Source organism: Bombus huntii, chromosome 2 (assembly GCF_024542735.1).
Source record: "Bombus huntii isolate Logan2020A chromosome 2, iyBomHunt1.1, whole genome shotgun sequence".
NCBI classification, from domain to species: domain Eukaryota; kingdom Metazoa; phylum Arthropoda; class Insecta; order Hymenoptera; family Apidae; genus Bombus; species Bombus huntii.
Window position 1 is genome coordinate 20,170,757 of NC_066239.1, and position 15,848 is coordinate 20,186,604.

The 15,848-nt window shown below is 38.7% G+C and overlaps 1 protein-coding gene and 1 long non-coding RNA gene across 7 annotated transcripts in view; one reads left to right on the forward strand and one right to left on the reverse strand.

Moving 5' to 3' along the window:
- The window catches only part of LOC126874972 (myrosinase 1), a 110,057-nt gene that overhangs the window by 63,291 nt on the left and 30,918 nt on the right, over positions 1-15,848 (forward strand). For 4 of the 6 annotated variants that reach the window (XR_007693154.1, XR_007693153.1, XR_007693152.1 and 1 more), the window contains one exon: positions 3,407-3,586. The gene's annotated coding sequence lies outside the window, so the exon portion shown is untranslated. Of the gene's footprint in view, positions 1-3,406; positions 3,587-3,928; positions 8,371-12,836; positions 13,824-15,848 lie in introns of those variants that run through there. The other 2 variants (XR_007693158.1, XR_007693155.1) reach the window with 2 other exon arrangements.
- On the reverse strand, positions 9,477-14,627 carry LOC126875252 (uncharacterized). The gene is made up of 4 exons (XR_007693304.1): positions 14,183-14,627; positions 10,809-10,880; positions 10,571-10,700; positions 9,477-10,480 (listed from the first exon to the last, which is right to left on the reverse strand). It is a non-coding gene; the product is annotated as an uncharacterized LOC126875252 (long non-coding RNA).

A 15,848-nucleotide genomic window follows, 5' to 3' on the forward strand; every position in this document is an offset into this window, starting at 1 on the left:
TATTATAATTAGTTTAATTATATAAGAGGGTCCTAATAAATACTAAAAATAAAATCACCATTAATTAATAATGCTACAAAAATCAGTAGTAAAAGATATATCACGTTCGAACAAAATCATGTAATCAGTCCATATATTTAACTTTATAGATGCGATATCGCATTAATTACGATTCAGATCGTCACTATCAGAATCATAACATCACTCTCATTCGCCTCATAGAAACCAGTCAGAATCGCGGCGTATCTTCTAAATTTACGAGTTGTATCTGGAAGCTACGTTTCATTCGAATTTTCATACATGTCGTTCAAACGTCCCTGCTTTCTTTCCCTTTCGTTCCTTTATATAGATACTATATATCTCGCATTTTCTTTGCTTTCCTTTTTTTTTTTTTACTAGGCAAACCATGACATCGCGATATCTCTCGACGGGCAATAGACGACCGACGCGAACGTTACGAACGTCCTTCGGAACTTTTTCCAGTGCACGCGTATTGGACGCGGATAAACTAGAAAATATTATCCCGCTGTTATATCGTTGTGCCTTTATCATGTCGCGTTTCTCTTCGGTGAATCAGCGCACTCGTCGCTCTGTAATGAACACCAGATACATACATCGTGCTGCATACTGCTGGCTTCGTCTGATTCCTCGTAACTCAAGACGAGCAGCATCGTCGTATGCTGCGTATTCGCTTGTTCCTGCGGCTCGTTGATTCAACGACGTCGTTTCCTTTCGTTTGTTCGTGCGTGAAATTGCAACGAGAGATAGTTTAACAGTGAAAAACATGAAAAAATCACGGGTTTCAGAATCTTTTGCTACTACAATTAGTAGAAACACATAATAGTATAAGTATACTTATGTACATTTATATATGTAGGATATTTTAGTATGTTTATAATAAGTACATATATGTGGTATATTTATATTTTCTTTTTAATTATAATTATCCGTGTATAGTACTGGTTTACTGTATAAATTTAGTCGCTCACCAAATCTTCCAATTAACCCTTAATCTGAAGATCCTCATTAACTTTTTGCATCACTCAGAGTTACTTGTTTCGTCGATTAAAAAATTTCCCCCGTGCTTTCTAAGAAAATTATGCAACAATTACGTATCTTGCCTTTTTTCCTGCTCAATTACGATAATTCATCGTATGTAAAATAACAGATTACCTTATGAAGGATATACCAAAGTTTCCATTGTTTGCATATACAATAAATAATAGTGTGTGTTATTGTTATATATATTAAAAGGTATTTTTGTTCTTTTTGTGCTACTTCATTTACGAGAAGAACAATATACGCATATTAAGACACTCAGTCGTGTTCCATCGTGAATTTTCCTTTTTTCAATCCCATTTCCTCTCTTGGCGTAAGAACAGCAAAAAACAATATCGGCAACAATATGAACAACTAAGAGAAAAAGAAGACAGCGAGAAAAGGGCGGAAAAGAAAAGGAACGGAGGTAGGAAAAAAGTTCGATTACGCGGCGTCATCGGACCAGCATTGGTGCGTTTCACGGCTGTTTGCGTCGATTCCTTTTTTCCTTTTCTGGCGCGCATTTCACACCGCCAACTTTAATGAGATACGCGCGGAGGTGTGCATTATCGACTCGTGGGGCAGGAGAGCGTAGCCGGTCGCTTTGCCCGGCGGAACGCGATTGTCGCCGTTGAAATTTTCATGCGCGACTTGTCCGAACCTATGTATACGTTGCGTATACACCTCAACGACCATGGAGACGGCCACGGTTTCACCAAGCTTGTCGTGTCCCGAGAATTCTCACGTTATCTTTTTCCTCTTCTCTTTGTTTCTTCTCTTGCTACATTTTTCTCCTACCTTCATCCTCTTGTTACATTTTTCTTCTTCCTTCATCCTCTTGTTACATATTTCTTCTTCCTTCATCCTCTTGCCTACTTTATTTTTTGTTGCGCGCATGTAGCCGTGATGCGATTGTCTTACTTTATGCGCTACACGATGACGCAACTTTGCGCGATATGCTTATTAACCCTTAGCGGATGAAACGAAGCTCAAAAAACGTCGGTATTTATAAAACTATTCCAAACTTAAAAAAATAATCCGCTGTGTATCAGCTACAGTGACGCTTATTTTAAATTTCGATGTAAAATCTCACCGTTATTTAGTTCATTGCTTGTTATGCAACGACTATGAAGATCAAACGCTATTACAAACAATTATACAGGGTGGTTGGTAACTGGTGGTACAAGCGGAAAGGGGGTGATTCTACGCGAAAAAAGAAGTCGAAAATATAGAATAAAAATTTAAAAATTTAAAAATTTAAAAATTTAAAAATTTAAAATTTAAAAATTTAAAAATTTAAAAATTTAAAAAATTAAAAAAATAACGTCAATCGAAACAACGATCTACAGTGAGATCCGTTATAACGAGACGTGATAAAGTGCACGCGTACCGAGCGAAAATTCAAAGTCGATTTTCTCGAAAGCAAAGCCTCAAACGAAAAAATTTTATTCTATATTTTTGACTTCTTTTCTCGCGTAGAATCACCCCCTTTCTGCTTGTACCACCAGTTACCAACCACCCTGTATAAAGAAATAATCTTTCAACCCTTAACGAACATAACCCGGTCCGCCCGTAACGATTCCCGGGAAAATATCAAACTCTTTACATCTCAAAATTTCTTTCCTTTCTTCTCTTTTTCCTTGTTCGAAGATAAACGGTGCTAGAGTCCGGATCCTCGGACGGGATATGAATCACACGTCGGAATCCAGTGCAATCTGTCTGCCAGACGGTTTGCTTCCGGTGTCGTTTATCGAGTACGCGGCGATCGGATAGAACACGCGTGGCTGTGTACTGTGTATACACGCACACGAGGAATCCCGATGGAATCCCGACGGAATAGGCTAAGAGAGCACTTGAGGATGCCTAGTCTCTGGCAGTGAACGGCGGCACGAGTGGCGGACATTTCGGTGCCTCCAAAGCTCATTGGTCCGCAGCTGACGTGTACAAGGAAATGGCATTTAACGGATTAAAAGCGGCCATCCAGACAGCTAGCGCAATAGTTCCCGATAACGGCTGGCTAGAGTTAGAATATTTTTTCCCCGTTCCCCTTCTATCCTTTTTTTTTTTTTTGTTGTGTTTTTCTACTTTTTGCTTTTTGCTTCTATTTTTCCCCGTGTTACTTTTTTAGATCGTTTTTTGGTTTCTCGTCGAGCATTCGTTTTTTTTTCATCCCGGGCTCGCTTCGCTCGCGTACACGCGCGACCAGCCTATTGATTTCGCACAAAGTGCCGACCATTCCAACCTACGAATCACTTTACTTCGATCGAACCATCACCGATAAGGATATCGATGATACTCGCGATTTCAGGAAGTAAGTGAAAATGAACGATTAAGATTTGCTGATCTGATTCTTTGCGTTTGTTAACAGGGAACTCGAAGAAAATGATGGATCGTGGCACTCGGTTAAATGGAGAACACTCCTGCGGTCGCAGGAAGGGTGTATCATAATTTAAGACCTGTTCGCGGCGGTGATGCTGGTTCGCTGAGTAGGTGTTACGATTGATGGTTGTTGGGAGTTTGAACATGTTTTCTACGGTGAAGTTTTGTGGTAAGTGGTTTAACGATTGAATGTAATCTTGAGAAACAGAATGTGTTTACACCTGATATTATAGTTCTCTTAGTTTATTATCGTTCTATTATAATTTTTTTAAATTATAGTTATATTAGTTGATTCGAGGCTAGTAGTTCCTTAATTGAATATATCAATTTTCTAATCATTCTGCCATAATCATTTCATAAATATATACGTATATGGTGTTCACATTTCCTAAGATAGTTTCTGTAAAAAAAAAAAAAAAAAAAAAAAACGATAAGAAAATATTATATCGTATGCAGTTTTATATAAAAGTACCATTGTTAAAATATGCTGCAAATCCGTTTCGGTTAACAGGAGAAGGGACCTTAAGGACAAAAAACAGGGCGTTACAAGTTCAAAAGCATCTCTTTGTATAAATAAAATTTTGTTAAAAAAATTATTTTATATATATAGTTATATAGTTATGTAGATAATGTAGTACATAAATCAAGAAAACCATTATCACGCCGCAAGTGATAAGTATAATACAACACGCATTTCGTGTAACCGTATCATGCCACGAGCTTTTAGCAGAGACAGCCGTAACGAAAGACTTTAAGCACCAACCCCGCCTTCCTCGGTTTCTTCTCTTTCTACTCTTTCGTTGTTACGTTGCTCATAAAAGTTCTCTGCGCTCTTATGTAATGTGTAATGCTTCCTAATAACGACCTTATATCTACAACTTTTACAACGACTTATACAACGATCATTTTTCTTATAACAACGGAGAATCTAAAGAAAAAAGCACAATAAGTTGACGACTGTCGAATATAAATCGTTCTGGAGCATCCAAAAAATTTAATTTGCCTGCTCTATGTAGCTCTATAAAACGTAGACGAAGAACATAAAAACGAGACACTCGGTTGAAGGTGAATAGAGTTTCTAATACAAAGAAGCCTTGTAATATCGTCGTCGTGAAATAGCAAAAATATTTTTCGTGGAAAAACACACGGGAGTCTCGCGGCTCTGTAATAACCTTTCACCCGTGACACACAGATGAAGAAAATAACGAAATTTTCAAACTCGATGATGTCAACGATTGGTTTCGCTACGTTAACGAGATTTATGCAGTCGACGCGTCGGTCTCGTCGCATCAGCGGATCTGTCATTAAAAACGGATTACGAGCCGATTATTTTCGTGAAAACGTCCAGCTTTTTATTTCGGCTAATCGTAAATGCCTCGTAAGTGGATGTGAAAAAAGACCAATTAAGCATCGTTTTTCATTGCTCGATTTTCGTAATGTATTATCGTCGGAGGATGTTAATCTGTCAATTATTTCGAACAATGTACAAACTAAATTCCAACGCATGTTGGATAAAAATGACTTCCTCTACACTAAAGATAACTGAACTCGGAACAGAAAATTGTTCGCCATTCTCCCTCAAGCTCGTTTCCTTCTCTTCTGCGAGATTTGTTTTTTTTCGCTAGTCTTTGAACTTTCGTTTCAGTGCGTTCACCGGAAATGCAATCGGCAGAAATAACAAACACTTGGTATTCCACAGAGCTCGTGTTTGCATATTCGTTTGTTTCGTGACAAAGGCTTGAATCCGGTGTTCAAGGCAGAATCATCAGCGTCGCTTTTGCGCTTTGAAAGTATTGAATTTTTTACTACGTTCGTCGTTCACTGGAGTCTCTACGTTCACGTAGCTCTCTAGTCACGCCACGAAAGATTTCTAAATAAAATTCACGCGTAACAGCATCTGGGAAACGCGAAGACATTAGGAGGAACGAGTTAACGGTAACGTCGGAAAGACTAGAACGAGAAGAATGGAGTCGCGACAAGACCATCGATCGCGGTTTTCGCGTGAATTTTAATGAAAATCAAACTCGAAGAACACTCGAATAGGAGAATGGGAGAAGGCAGGCGCTCGATGATCGCTTTTGTTCCAAACCCTGAAATCCTATTTGAGTACGATCTCCTTAATCCGGAATCTCTCGAAAGAGATTACAGGGATAATTTTGCCGAATCGATCTTAATCAGCTTTTCGTCTGCCTACAAACCGATGTCGAGAAACTCGACGAACCGTCTAGCTCCATTGGTGTCTGTGTCAAGAGCTAGACACGCTTCTAGTAAAACGTTCCATTTCGTCGGTGGTTTCGCACGCGCGAGATCGTTCCTCCAACTTCCATTCCCTCTCTCAGGTACCATCTCTCGAGCTCTCTCATTTCAGCAGCGATAGAAACGAATCGGAGTTCGTGGAACGAGGTTACACGGGTAAAAACAGTTCGAGTCAATTCCCGATCGTGAAACTTTCTCGATTCCCCGCGATTCAGCCTGCTGTTTAACGATGGAGAAGCGTAACGATAAGTTGAAAAGTCGGATCGCGTCCATGGCGCGCACTGCTGCGCCGATGGCAGCTAATTGTATACTATGGTCATTGATTCTTGGCTATATTGGAACGAGAGCCATCAATTGGTCCAATATTATAAAAGATATACGTAAAAGAGAATTATGGAGAATATGGAATGTGATAAATTGACTGTTTGGATGATTCGATATGCACATACAACCGAATCTCGATATCTCCCATCTTATCTTCAACGTATTTTATATGCGTTATTTTACCTGTACAAGTCCCAGTCACAAAGAAGCCCAATTTCGGCAAGAATTTTCCTTTATAAGACGAAGTTTGATCACTACTACTATAACGTCTACGAATCTAAAAATATAAATGCTTTTACAGAGTCTCTTCGAGTCATTGGATTTTGTTTTGTATTATCGTTGCTGATTTGTAACTAATAAAAATCTGAATAGCGATTATTTCATTCATCACGTTCCTTACAGAGACAGCACGCATACTTGCAAAAAGTATGGTAAAATCGCGTTTCCTTCGTATCTTTTTCGTGGCAAGCAGCTCTTGAATTTTCATGAAAACTCAACCAGATTTTCAAACGCCTTTGGTCTTTCATCTTTGTAATCTACATTCCTCTCGAAATACATAAGATATTATACAAAAGCAAAATTCCTTGATCGTGGAATGATAATGGTTTTATATTACCACATTCGCTGAATTCAGTGATAAGTATAAATGAAGGAGAAGTAAGCTTCGTTTTCCACCCTATCCTCTCTACTTTTCATAGTCATTCCAATCCATTAATTCATCTTGTAGAATTTTATGAATTTTTAATATTGTCATTATGAAAGGAGATCTCAAGGATTTGTTTAATATTTTTGTCCTTCCTCCACTTATCAGGTTGTCCGAAATGTTTCTTTCGTTTTATAAGGAAATAATAGACGCACAATGTTTTTTGTTTTATATTACTTTATTGAATTATGCACGAACATAGTAATAGAAATATAACGAAATGGATCATACCTAATTCAATAAAATAATATAAAACAGAAATTGTTGTTCATCTATTATCGCCTTATGAAACGAAAGAAACTTTTCGGACAACCTGATATCATCTACAATGTACAATATTAAAGTTCGAAGAATTTCAGGTATCATGTATATATATATTTCAATATTATAATAGTAGTTTTGTCCCAATTATAGAATCTTTCCTCTATATTTCTGACTTGTGTAGTCACACGAAGGAAATATGTAAAATATAATCGACGAACTTTTCCATGTGTTTTATTTTTGAAATCATTACATCTTATGTAACGTTTTACATCATTTTACAACCATAATACGTTTAGTTACTCTAATCAGTTTAATACTGTTAGTCCTAATAATACATTTTCTTCATTTCGATAAAATAATACTTGTTATATTACTTCGTACTACTGTAAAAGCATTTGAATCGAAAACCTTCGATTCATCGTGATAATCCTGTGCCTCTTTCAAATCCACGTTCAACCACTGTTACTGTGTTGTCTATGCTACCAAAAACGAGGTACGGGCGAGATTGTTTCTGAAACCAACTCAATTCTGCGTTTCGACGAACCGTCGATTCCCTTCGTTCACGGTAGACGGGCTGATCGAGATTAATCGCATTCCGCCGGTCAGGGTGGCCGACCCTTCTCTGATTGACGACAGCGATTAATGCAGGTCGTCAGGTTGTGCTCAGGGTAAACTGGCGTGTCCTCGATGTGGACGCGTCCACGAGGAAGCACGTGATGTTTGCATGCGAGAAGCACGTTCACTCGCGTCCTCATTAACGGCCAGATGGCTGTTGACGCATCGTTCGCGCATCGTCGAGCATGTCCAGTTTCACGCTCTTTTGGCTCGTCGAATTTCTATCGACACATGCCGTTAAGACGTCTGTCCATTTCAGAGAAAAATTACCGCAAATGCTCTGTAGAGTCGCTAACCGGTCTGTCGCGGAATTCTAATGATTATTTCACGTTTGTCATGATATGAAGAAGATTAGAAGTCGTTGCTTCAGAATGTTTCTCGCGAGTGGACGTTGCGTCTGTAACCGACTAACCAAAGATACACAAGCTCACGGACGAACATACGAAACGTAGTTTCGTTTCCAAGGGGTTCGACAGGCGGAGGAATGGGCGGTGAATAATTCATCAAATACCAACTACACTTTTAGGGAATAACTCGGTTTACCACGCGTCATCGTGGCTCGTTTTCTCCCTTTTCCTCTTTTTTTTCCTTTTTTTTCCCGTCCACGAATTCATAGTTCGTTAGCGTCTGGTCAAACAGAGCACAGACACGCGGCCAGCATTTGTTTCGAGCAACGAGTTCAGAGGTCGGAAAATGTATGAGATCGATGGATTACACGATGGTGGTTCTGATAGTGACAATCGGAGGTGAGCTTAATAAACGTTTTGGACGAGAACATTTGTTTAAAGGAATACTTCATTCGAAAATGTTTAAAAAATATTTATATGTAAACGCACATACAAGGTTTCTAAAGTGTTCGAACGATCTCGTGAACCGCTACATCATCTCTGAGGTCATCAATTGTTTTAGAAAAACTATTCGCAGAAGAACACGCACGCCGATAACGTAAAAAAGAATTAATTTTGCGCCCATCACCGTGGATTCCCGAGTGGAAAAGATCCGAGAAAGAAGAATCCTACAAAGAAGTTGCCGCAAATCGTTTAACGAGGAACGTGTTCACGAATCCTTATCCATGGCTCATTGTACTCGTAAAAACGAATTATACGCGAGCCGATCCAGAACCAGACGTTAATTAACTCGCTCATTAAGAATCAACTCTCTGTATTCTAGAACTGGGTATTTTACTAATCGATGGTCTTAGGATGAGGAATGACACTTATCGAATTCTATTCTCCTACGGAGATTCGATTGTATTTCTAACGTGACGATTGAAAATTTAGGCTTGGAAGAGCGTTGCGAGTTAGAATTTTATGAAATTTTAGGTATAGAAAGAGAAAATTAGTCGTCCAATGAAGTATTTGCAGCTGCGATTTTTTCATTCATCGCTTAGTATTTATTTTTCAAATTACAGTGAAACAGAGTATCGAGAAATCGGTTTAAAGCTTTGATATTGGGCTGGCAACTAAGTGATTGCGAATTTTGTCATTAGGTGATAATAAAAAGCTCAGTTGCCAATTCAATAATTGTATCATGCGCGTGTCACGTGCGCGTGTATTTCATGTCCATGACACTGTGCTTGTTAAATTAACCTTGGGTTACTGATTCACGCGAAGTTACTGATACGCGCGAAGAACAATTAACGACACCAAGGTCATACTATATCGGACGATGACAAGCTTTTGAATTGACTCCGATTGCTGAACGATCGTACGATACGAAACGACTGCTGCGACGCGATATACGGCTGAAGTGGTGACGATTACGAGCAGCTAACGATCCACTCGTTCGCGAACATGTGTCAATGCTGCTTGGTAATTGAAAGATTCGCACGAGATCGTTCACTGACTGAAACGATGCTTCGCTCTATGAATGTTTGAAGACACTGTCTACGGTTGCAGATCTGGCACAGAACTATCAACCGATCGTCTCGACTGATGAAACGATTCTGTCTCTCCGAGCGGTTGAAGTCGCGTCCACGAGCGTTAGGAGATGTTGATGAACCTGGAAATGCAGATGGGACTGCTCTCTGCAAATGTTCGGAGATTGAAACGGTTCTGTGCTTCACGTCTGGTGGAGAAGACGTTATCGCAGAAGGCAGACTGTGTGAAACTGCTCTTTCTGAAGATTGAGAGAATTAACTATTCTTACTCCACGTCTGGTGCAGAAGATGCTAACGATTCGAAGGCACGTTTTGAGTGATTAGACGAGACTGATTCCCCGACTGATGTTCACGGTTGGGCGATTCTATGTCCGATGCTATGTTGAACTCGATCGAGCATCCAACGAAGCCCCAAACGGAGATTCAATCAGCATGAGTCAATAATCATTCAGTGTTCTTCCGTGCGCTCAAAGCGCGGAAAGACTCTTAGCGCGTGAACGTTTTCTTTAAGAAATCCTATTGCATGACAGCGACGTGTTTGGTAACGGAACGAAGGAAGTTGTACGAGAAAATTGTACAAATTATATTATCATCGTTAACAATCATTTGGCGTAAAATTGTAAAAGGAACGTCACTAACAACTTCTAACTTAATTTACTAATTTCACTTGTTGGTAAATTATCGTGTAAAAGAGTCGTATTATATGTTGATTGTCATAATCCATAAGATGACAGCGATATTTCAGGTCTTTCTCTTGATTTTCAATGGAATAAACGACCAAAAAAATGTTTTTCTCGCCAAACTTTTTTCGCCAATTTTTATCTGATTTTTCGTTAGTCCAATGTTTGCGTCATGTATGTGTATTCCATTTTTTTTACTACACATGCATGGTATATTTTGATTTTACCGATCGACCTTAATGAGACATCCTTCGTCAGCGAAATTTCAAACTCGACGTACACTATTTCCTTTTTTCCTGTTTTCCACGTCGAAAACGTGGCCTCCGCATGACAGCTGAAACTCTGCAACAAATAGAAAAAGACACAAGCGTCTAATGAGAGACCTGGCGTTTTACTGACATTTGCATTTCAAATCAAATCAAGTAAACGAACCTGACCAGAATCTTGGTTTACCCTCGACGTTCACAAATCCTCTTCAACGTATTCTTATCAACGGTCCCGTTAATTTATATGCGAGATATAAAAAGACGTAAGAATCACTTTATTCAATTTTGAACATACTCTGCAAAAACAGAAAATATTATTATACCGCTGTGCAACGATGTCGTAGGGAACGCAATATGCAAGAGTACACGATATATTCAAAATACACAACACAATAAACCTTCACCTAAGTCTTACTCTGTGAATTATAACTATGACGTATTTATAGTTGGAGCTACGAATATGTCGTATAATTATCCTGAAAGTTTAAAATCTAAAATTATAATTATGTCTATAAAAATATAAATATGCGTAAATGTTTTACAGTCTGTTTATGAGCAATATTTGAACGCAGCCCATGAAGCGCGCTTTCACAACCAAGTACATGTTAAATTTGATCCCATCCAGCGTTAATCGATCCTCGGCCTCTTCTCCTCATTCTCTCTACATCGAAAAACCGAAAAACGCGGACGAAATTAATGCCGCGTAACATAGTAAATTTCACGACAGCCATGCGAAAGGAACATGGTACTTTTTCGAGAGGGTAACGGTGTAAACGAGATACGCGGGTACAACGAGTAAATGGCCGGTCGCAGCAGGCGTCGACGGTGTCAAAAATATATCGTCGCCGGTCGTTTCTCTTCGCTCGTCGTTGTCTATGCCCGCGTGCATCTGACGGTGAGCAACGCTGAACGCGATAAATACGCGGATCCCGGCTGCCCGTCGACAGAATTAAGGGAAAAAACCCGACGACTTCTCGTTTCTCGTTGCTCGACGTTGCACTTTTACCGAACGGTCTGGCAAGCTTTATCGCGAACGCTCGTTTGTTTAAGCTACATTTAGTTTATTTCGCCGACATCCCGTCCAAAAGAGGGTGAACCGTAACGACCCCCTTAAATTGTCGATGAGTTACGTCGAGTGTAAATGAGTGGATAAATTTCCGTTAATGTTTCCTGTTATTTGGTCGGACGAAATTTACACTCGGTCGGGAATTCGTGATAATTTCGCGCGATTTATATTTCGCGGCGTAACGCTGCTGCGGCGCGTGCCACCCCTGTCGTTCTTAAAAATTTCATTACCAAGCGCAGAGTTAGTTAATTTCGTGTACGAGTTGTTAGTTAGTGGATTGCTAATATTTATGTTTCTATGAGTATAATTACGAAAGCGTTAGCCAGATAGAAAATTGTTTTATGTATTGAATGTTATAACGCGTACTATACTTTCGGATATTACGTGCAATCTAAATGCATTCGTGCAATTTTGGAATTTATATAAATGCATAAAAATCTGCAATCTGGTTATTATTTATCGTATTTAGTAATACATAATGTTATTAATGTGTAGCATTATCGATAAATTATTATATATCGAAGATAATAAGCACAATGCCGTATTTGAATGATTGTGATTGCGGATGCACGTCCCCTTTTACATAAGTCACTGGACCTTGCTGATTTTCAACATAATCTTCGTTAAAATCGAATAGAATCTTCGAAACATAGTATAATTTAGTACTTTAATAAATATCAAGTTATATTAATATATATTAATATATATTAATTAATGGTCAATTAATTCCGGAAGCAAAACTTGAATTACCTGTTTAGAACTTTTCTCATTCAATTTATATATTATAGTCCAGAGAAAGAGCTTCTTAAATAAGCAAACAACTACACGGGGCTTGCCATAAACATCAATAATTACAAATACGAATTTTAGATCTAAAAAATTAGTTTTATGATATTCTGTTGTTTCATTTTTCGCGTCATAGTATTCTTTTATATACGATTATAAGGAATAGAACGATTCAGGTCTCTTTATCTCTAATTACCTCTAATTATCATTACGTAACATTCTATAAAAAAAATAAAAGAGTATCTAAATATCATCGAACAGTAGTGTAATCTCTCTTATCCTGTAGTACAGAGGAAAATGTTCAACGCCAAACGATAGAAGTCGTAACTGCAGTTAATAACGAATGGTCGGTGCAAGATAATGCTTTCCACTGTACAGACAGTCATTTTTGGCCGCCGCGTCCACCCTTTTACTCACCCTTTACTAAAACTCACCCTCGTAGAATTCCCAGCTAGACGACGCAAATTCGCGCTTGGCAAGGAAACAGATTTTTAAAAGACGCGAATTCCCGCAAAACCAGCGTCACCGAGACATCGAAAACCGACCTGTTATAAGTCATAATAAATCGCACGTTATGTAGGTTAACACCAGGTCTGGAAGAATCATTCCGAGAATTTACGGTGAGCTTGTTGCCAAAACCACTGGTGTAAAGAAAGGGAACTCGCAGACATAAAGGAGACGGAGACTTGCGACGATAATGGCCCTCTCAGACGAAGAAGTTAATTTGGGAAAGAGGATTCCGTCGCGGACAAAACGCTTGTAATCCTTAACAAAGGGTGGTCTCAACTTCCCTAGCCTGCGTTGTCCCGAGGATGGTAATCTGCAAAGAGGGAGAACGGTCCCTCCAAGTTGATTCTTCGTTGCTCGTGTTTGACAGTGAGGGAGGTTTGTTATCGACGGACAACGTTTTAAGAATTCTTGTTTGATTGGAATCAAAGGTGTCAATATATGCATTGCTTTTTGATATTAATATTGATTTAGAGAGGAAGAAATGAACTTTATTGTAAAAATAAATTTCCCTTTTATCGTATAGAACAATGTGTTTATATCTCTATACTGTTCAAGATAATTAAAGGATCATTCTCTATGATTTTTATATTTATTACTTGTAAATTTATTAGTATGTATGCTTTAACTATAATATTTATTATGATTCATCCTCTTGTATTTAATTTCTCATGGTTTTTAGTTTTTATATTTATAAAGCATACGATCAAGCCTTGAAATGAAAATGTATTACACGTGTCGTAGGTATACTACATTTATAATAAATAATTCCCCTTTCTTTCTGCTCTCCTCGAAACAAATGTTTATGCGTTGCTTAAGCTGCTCGTATGGTTTGTTCATTTTTAATAATTATTACGTTACATAAGTGAAAAATCTCTACGTAAATGGAGCAGCTCTTAAAATGCTAACAAATGCATTTATGTATTTTTTCATATCATGAATATTATGAACATTTATGGTGATAATTTTAAAATTTGCTTCGAGTATGGAAATAAACGTGTACGTGTAGGTGTATATTCATGTTATAACGTTAATAAAGATGTACGCGAATGAACAGAGACTCTGCTGTAAATATTTGCCACTTTTGCTTATTTTCTTTTTTTTTTTTTTCTTTACTTATTTACATTAAATTCCTATATATTTCCAACGCAAATGTAATATTTTCAGCGTGTTTGTACAGTTAAATCAATCATGCGTTGTGTGATCGCATGTACATCGTTCGTAAGTTCATCGATTAGACTTGCTCTCCTGTACCGTTAATATATATTTATATATATTTTTCACAAAGGTTGGAAATATAAATTTTATTACTGTATACACTGGTATTTAGAAATTAATTTAGCCAAGTTACAATGCACTATTATATGTACTTACGACGATTATAATCACTGTCACTGTTACATACCCAAAGAATCCTACCTATGATAAATTCCCTGACTTTCGACCGCATCGACCACGAAAGCGCTCGATACTACGCGATACTGCATGATGTTCAAATTCAAAGGCTCTGCCAAGTATGTATTTCTGGTCACGTAGCACGCACGTTCAAAGTAATCATAATTGAAACGCAGTCCAGGCACACAGTCGAGTTAATTAACGGAATATGCGTTTGCGGGACGAAACCGCGAATCAAAATGATTCCTTTCGGAGGTTGCTGGCAGGGACGATTGTTTTGCAAGTTACCGGTCGAACGTTCCACGAAATTGCAGACGGTATTGTGCAACGATGGTACGACAGTTGGTTGGTGGCTAGCCGGTGTGCATAAATTACGAGGAGCCCTACGCTCCGATAATAAATCATGACCGTGGTACCACACGACAGAGAATTCAGTCGGGTCGTCATTGCGTATGGAACAATTTAAGATGGCTGTGTACGTACCGGCCTGATACATATTTTAACCTTTCACAATCGCACGTCGACGCGTCCGCTTGATGATTTATGGTCGCCGTGACGCGGTGAAAAATTCCCTTCGCAGGCTAACCACCGGGCCTTGTAACGGATTTAATTAAAAAAATCGCACAGGCTCGCACGCCTGCACTACCGGATTTCATTGCAACGTATACTATATCCGAATTCGAGAAAAGTTTAGAGCTTTATGTTATTTTGCGGGCTTACAGTTAGCGTGAGGTATATTTGGATAACTAGTGTATTTTTTCGATTGAGACGCTATATAGAATGGAATTATGGTTTGTTTCATAGGGGGTGTCTCTGAAAAAGATTAAAAAAAAAGTGATTCTACATGAAAAAATAAGCCAGAAAAACAGAATATAATTTTTTTGTTAAGAGGCCTTCCGTAATTCTAATTGAGGTTAATTTCATCCGAAAGAGTAATTTCAAATAGGTGTCGTCCTAGACCATTTTAAACAATACTTCACCAGACTCGATGTAATCTTTTTCGGAAGGAATAATTTTCTTGGAAAACATTTGCGGGCTAATCAACGAAGAAGCTTAAGTCAAGCTCGTTAAACGCAACATCCTACACCTGTAAGCCGAATCAGCTCATAAAGCTGCGCCCCGGTTACAAATTAGATCTTTAAACTGACAAATTATCTTCCCTATCGGTGCTCGTTCATTCTAACCTGGCCGTTGCACACTCTCTGCCGGATAATGGATGATCTCTGAACGTTGTCCGCGATAGCTGCGTCATTGTTCGATCCTCCACGGCCAGCCTAACCGATGAAACCCTGCTCACGGAGACTCCAGACGTTCGCCCTCGTAAAATTCACCAAATGGAAAAACTTCTCTTAACCTTTTCTCCTGCTCTATGTTCCACGATCTAAGCTGGTAAGAAAGCTCAAGAGGAATTCAATCTGGTTCGTGTGACTAATGAACGCATAAAACGCTCCTCTCTGTCACGTTTCACCTTTCTAACTGGATGTTTCTATTCCAGAGCGAGAGGGAAGGGGTTGAAATTCGAGCGAAGGACGAAGGGAAAACTCGACTTGGCAAATCTTTCGAGCTAATTCGTTTTTAGGACAGAATGTAACGTTAGAATTCTGGTCTTCATTCCCCTGTGATATTCCCTCGAGTTTCTCCCTCGTCTTCTTTTTCCTCTCCTTACCCTTATTCGCTCTCTGGTTTAATC